Below are 6,567 nucleotides of genomic sequence, written 5' to 3' on the forward strand. Positions count from 1 at the left end.
TCATCATCCTTCTCAGCAACAACAGCAGGTGGTGTGTTTTCTCGCTTGTCACGGTTACTGAAGTATCTTGTGATCAAGGCCTGTTGTCGTTTTTTCATTCGTTTTAGACATCTGTTTGTATTCATTTAATCCCTTTTGAACTGCGTGGATGCATGTCACACGTCGGTCAGAATTTGAATCAAAATTGCAAATGGCCTCCTTTAATTTTTCTGTAATTGCAAATATTTCTGTTAATTGGTAAACAGTTAGCTCATCTTCCTTTTCCTTTTTCTCTTCTTTTTCTTCTTCCTCGTGCTCCTCTTCAATCATGTCTTCCGCACTAGGTTTGGCGACTCTCTCTCCAATAAGATTTTCTATGTCAGCAGCACTACAATGTCATACCCACTGATGGGTAATGTTTTGGCCAGCTGAAGCAGTGAGCCCATAGCGGCCGCTACACTCTGTCTCTCCTGTGTTGTGCTGAGCTCACGGGCACCGCTACTCGTTTCTGCCTCGATCCACGGAAAACTCTCCTCCAACCGTGTTTCACTGTTTCGCTCTTATTCCTCTAACAGTAGACTCACTAATGTTGAACAAGTTTCCAACAGCAACAGGTCCCATTCCAGCATCAAGGTTATCCAACACTTCGCCTTTTTCCTTCATGTTTAACAGTCTTTTCTTCTTACCCTGCCTCTCTGGCCTGCTTCCTTTTGCCGAAGTAAGTTTCTTCGAGCCACATGCTGCAGTGCCTCCTTTATTTCCTGACATCACAATTAATTAGCTTGCATATAAGAACTATCAAGATGCTGGTGGAAGAGGGCTAAGGACGCGTGCACACGTGGTCAGCTCAGTCAGCCAACTGCAGGAGTCTTGGGGCAGCATACGTGACGCCGCCCGGAAGTAAACGCGACCGATACTTGTCAAAGCAGCGCGAAACTCGGGGCGATACAGCGCCAAACTCGGGATGGTAAGAATTTAGGACTAAGCGCCAAACTCAAGGATCGCAAACTCGGATAGCGCTAAACTCGGGAGGGTACTGTAGATGTGAGATCTTTCTTTACCTTAGAGGAGGGAAGTAGGACTAGAAATCATGGCAGGAAGATTAGAAAGCAAGGCTGCAGGTTAGATATAAGAAAATATTTCTTTAGTCATAGGGTGGTAGACTTCTGGAATGCATTGCCAGAGACGGTTGTAAATAGCACTAGTTTGACAATGTTTAAAAACAGATTAGATAAGCACTTTATTAGATTTATAATTATGTATAGCACTGCATGATAGTTTTTATAAGAAATTTACTATAGTTAAACAAGACATGATCCCCATGTATGGGGATCACAGATTGTAGAGGAATTCACTGCAGGACTTAGCCCTGTTAATGGGCCAAATATTTAGAATTAGTATATAATGTATTGTGTACTTGTAAGTGTATCTTTAAGTACTGATGACGAGGTCGCTGTGCGACTGATACAGGATAACCTAGATGGGCCCTGGTGGCCCTTTGTTATCCTATTATTTATGTTATATGTTATGTTATGTTAAATATGCCATGTCAACCCATCCATCTCTCCCTTATACTTCATCTAATACTCTTGTATAAAAGCTTTGTAAATTTGATCTTCCTTTTCTGAAACCAAATTGGGAGTTATTATTTATTTAATTTCCCTCCAAATATTCTAATTATTTTTCTTTAATAACAGTTTTGCTGACCTTTCCCACAACACTAGTTAGTGACACTGGTCTGAATTCATGGACTCGGTGGTCTGAATTCATGGGCTCGGTCTTTTTTCCTCCTTTGTATATCGGGACTATATTTGCTCTTTTCCATTTCTTTGGTACCTTCCCTTCCATCAGAACGTTGTTGATGACATCCCAATTTCATTCCACCAGTTGTTCTCTGCATTCTCTGTGTCCATCCTGACACTCCATCTGGCCCCATTGCCTTTCTTACATCCACCTTTTCTAGTAATTCTCTAATTTTCTATTTTTGCACCACAACGTTTCTTAATCGTTCCTGTGTCTCTTGGTTGTTTGGCTCTATGAACTCTCCCTTTTCATTAAATACTGATTTAAAGCTCTCATTTTCAAGTTCACTCATTTCTTCTGTTGTTTCATATTATCTTATATCCATTAATTAACATAGTGATGGTCTTTCTGTTTGCCATTTTTCCATTTATATACATATAAAAAAGCTTGGGTTCCTTTTCACATATCTTCACTACATCCTTTTCAAAATTTCTCTCCTCCTTTCTTCTTAATGTAATACAGTATGTTTGTTTTGTGGCTCTTTATACTGCTTCTTATTTTCTTCATTTCATTGCTTCCTTAACTTTTTTCCAAGTTGCATTCTTAGACTTTAGCTTTTGCACATATAGTATTATACCACGTGTGTTTGCTCTATTTTACTCTTTATTTTGGGAACATATCTCTTTACTCCCTTATTATACTTGTCTAGGAACATATCATACTTCTCTTGAATTGTCTTGCCTTTTTAATTTCCCTTCAATCAATACTACCAAAGTAACTTCTTAATCCTCCAAAATTTTATGTAGCGTGATTGTGTCATTTTTGTTTTGTCCCTCATTGCATTACAAAATTTCCTTATCCTCTATATAAATTTCTAGAACACATGATCACTTTTTCTATTTGTACTATGATATATGATGGACAAGGCTCCTGTTTTCTTTAATACCAAATTTAACATAGATGGTTCTTCCCCTCTATATCTTGTATAGTCCTTCATCCATTGGTTCAATGTGTTTACCATTGCCAGTTGTAACACTTCCTTTCCCCAACATCCAGTGTGACTGTTTGCATCCATTTCTTTCCAATTTACATGTTTGCAGTTTAGATCTCCAATAAGTAGCTTTCTTGTGTCTTTCCTTAACATACTGTCCATGCAATTTAGCACTTCCTTTTGCATTTTTTTATGTACATCAAGCCTCCTTGTATAGCCTTCAGTGGCTCATATGTTGCTATGATACTTTTTTCCCCTCCCACTGGTCCTAATCGTTATGCTTAACACCTCGTGCAGTCCATCTCTGTACTGTACCTCTTCCAAATATATATATATATATCTTCTCGAGTCGTTATCAATACTCCTCCTGCTTTTCCCCTTCTGTCTCTACTCCAAACATTATATCTCTTCTCTTTAAAATTCACTTGCATGTCTTCACTTAATTTTGTTTCTGTTATACATACTACATCTGGTCCTTTTTCCAATACAGTAATACTCCGCTTAACGAACTGGATAGGGGGTGTCCAAGTTGTTCATAGAGCGAAAATTCGTTAAGCAGATGTAATTTTCCCATAGGAAATAATGGAAATAGGGGGGGATGCGTTCTGGGCTGGTCCCCAACATACCATATGGGTAAAAAAAAAAAAAATATATATATATATATATATATATATATATATATATATATATATATATATATATATATATATATATATATATATATATGTTTGGCAGCATATTGGGCCACCGGTTTACCACTACTTTTATGATGCCATATGAGTCATTGGAAGTTAGAGGAGCTACGAACAAATTCTCTCACATTCTCGCATTTATGTTCACAAAACAACATTTGTATTAGCTTTTTACAAACCTTGTCCCCAAGAAAGGATTGTTTTGTAATGCATCAAGTGAAATCTTAATGGAATACCAAAAAATAAAGGAGAGATGAGATGAGCCACAGACAAAGCGGGAGACTCACGGCGACTCGGCCGCTTATTCTTCTTCTTTTTTGGAAGACTCAAGAGCGTGGGCACGAGAGCAAGTTAAGTCGTTGAGCACATAGACGCAACATCCAGCTTTGGAATGAAAATGAGAATAGAGAAAGTAGAAGGGAACTGAGTAACTTGCTCTTGTGCCCACGCTCTTGAGTCTTCCGAATTTTTCACCATCTGGCTACGACTTAACAGTCACTCTCAAACTAAATTCATCTGTGCTGTTTATCTCTCCCCTAACTCTTCTGACTGTAGTAAATTCTTCAACTACTTAACTTCTAAAGTGGAGCACATTCTGTCCCTCTACCCTTTTGCTGAGATTTCCATTCTTAGAGATTTCAATGTTCACCACCAGCTTTGGCTTTCCTCTCCCTTCACTGACCACCTTGGTGAACTAGCCTTCAACTTTGCTATCCTCCATGACCTAGAGCAACTGGTGCAACACCCTACTTGTATTCCTGACCGTCTTGGAGACACGCCCAACATTCTTGATCTCTTCCTCACCTCTAACCCTTCTGCTTATGCTGTCACCCTTTCATCTCCATTTTGTTAAAAGCTAACTTCGTTAGCTTTTAACCAAAACAAGTGATCTTTGCTTTGTTGTAGAGAAGAAATTTGTTTCAACTTTGCTATTCTCTGTGACCTAGAGCAACTGTTTCCTGATCATCTTAGAGACATGCCCAACATTCTTGATCTCTTTCTCACCTCTAATCCTTCTGCTTATGCTGTCTCCCTTTCATCTCCGTTGGGCTTCTCCAATCACAATCTCATTACTGTATCTTGTCCTATTTCTCCAATCCCTCCACAGGATCCACCAAAGCAGAGGTGCCTCTGGCATTTTACCTCTGCCAGCTGGGGGGACCTGAGGAGGTATTATGCTGATTTTCCCTGGAATGATTATTGCTTCCATGTCAGAGACCCATCTCTTTGTGCTGAACGCATAACAGAGGTGTTAGTATCTGTCATGTCAAAATCTTTCAAACTCACACTCCCCTCGTGACTTCTGGCATCTAGCCAAAAACATCTCAAATAACTTCACTTCTTCATCTTTCCCTCTTTTATTTCATCCTGATGGCACCACTGCCATCTCTTCTGTCTCTAAAGCTGAACTCTTTTCTCAAACCTTTGCTCACAACTCCACCTTGAACGATTCTGGGCTTGTCCCTCCCTCTCCTCCTCCCTCTGACTATTTCATGTCTACAATTAAAATTCTTCAAAATGATGTTTTCCATGCCCTTGCTGGTCTAAACCCTCGGAAGGCTTATGGACCTGATGGGGTCCCTCCTATTGTTCTCAAAAACTGTGCTTCCGTGCTTGCACCTTGCCTGGCCAAACTCTTCCAACTTTGTCTATTGACTTCTACCTTTCCTTCCTGCTGGAAGTTCACCTACGTTCAGCCTATTCCTAAAAAGGGTGACCGCTCTAACCCCTCAAACTACCGTCCTATAGCTTTAATCTCTTGCTTGTCTAAAGTTTTTGAATCTATCCTGAATAGGAAGATTCTCAAACATCTGTCACTTCACAATTGCGGAGTCATCCTCTTTTAGAGATTTCAGTGAAACTTTTGCTGTAGCGTTAGACATATCAAAAGCTTTTGACAGAGTCTGGCATAAAGCTTTGATTTCAAAACTGCCCTCCTACAGCTTCTCTCCTTCTCTCTGCAACTTTATCTCAAGTTTCCTTGCCGACCGCTCTATTGCTGCTGTGGTAGACGGCTACTGTTCTTCTCCTAAATCTATTAATACTCGTAGTGGTGTTCCTCAGGGTTCTGTCCTGTCACCGACTCTTTCTATTATTCATTAATGACCTTCTTAACCAAACTTCTTGCCCTATCCACTCCTACGCTGATGATACCACCCTACATCTTTGCACGTTCTTTCAGAGACGACCAACCCCTCAGGAAGTCAACAGATCACGCGGGGACGCCATGGAACGCCTGACTTCCAATCTTTCTAAGATTTCCGATTGGGGCAGAGAAAATCTAGTAGTTTTCAATGCCTCAAAAACTCAATTCCTCCATCTATCAACTCGACACAATCTTCCAGACAACTATCCCCTTTTCTTTAATGACACTCAACTGTCTCCCTCTTCCACAATGAATATCCTCGGTCTGTCCTTTGCTCATAATCTTAACTGTAAACTTCACATCTCATCTCTTGCTAAAACAGTTTTTATGAAGTTAGGTGTTCTGAGATGTCTCCGCCAGTTTTTCTTGCCCCTCCAATTGCTTACTCTGTATAAGGCCCTTATCCGTCCCTGTATGGAGTACTCTTCGCATGTTTGGGGGGTTCCAGCCACACAGTTTTGCTTGATAGGGTGGAATCGAAAGCTCTTCGTCTCATCAACTCCCCTCCTCTGACTGTCTTCAGCCTCTTTCTCACCGCCGAAATGTTGCATCCCTTTCTATCTTTTATCACTATTTTTATAGTAACTGTTCTACTGATCTTGCTAACTGCATGCCTCCCCTTCTCCTGCAGCCTCGCTGCACAAGGCTTTCTTCTTCCTCTCATCCCTATTCTGTCCAACTCTCTAATGCAAAAGTTAACCAGTACTCTCAATCATTCATCCCTTTCACTGGTAAACTCTGGAACTCCCTCCCTGCATCTGTATTTCCGAATTCCTACAACCTGTCTTCTTTTAAGAGGGAGGTGTCGAGGCATTTACTCCCCTAATTCTGGCTGACACTTTACCACTCTTTACACTTTTTAGAGAGCCTTTTTTGAACTTTCTTTTTTGCCCTTGGCTGGCCGTCTTCCCTGTGTAAGAAAAAAATATATATATATATATATATATATATATATATATATATATATATATATATATATATATATATATATATATATATATATATATATATATATA

The sequence above is a fragment of the Portunus trituberculatus genome, chromosome 16 (genome assembly GCF_017591435.1).
Source record: "Portunus trituberculatus isolate SZX2019 chromosome 16, ASM1759143v1, whole genome shotgun sequence".
Taxonomy (NCBI): domain Eukaryota; kingdom Metazoa; phylum Arthropoda; class Malacostraca; order Decapoda; family Portunidae; genus Portunus; species Portunus trituberculatus.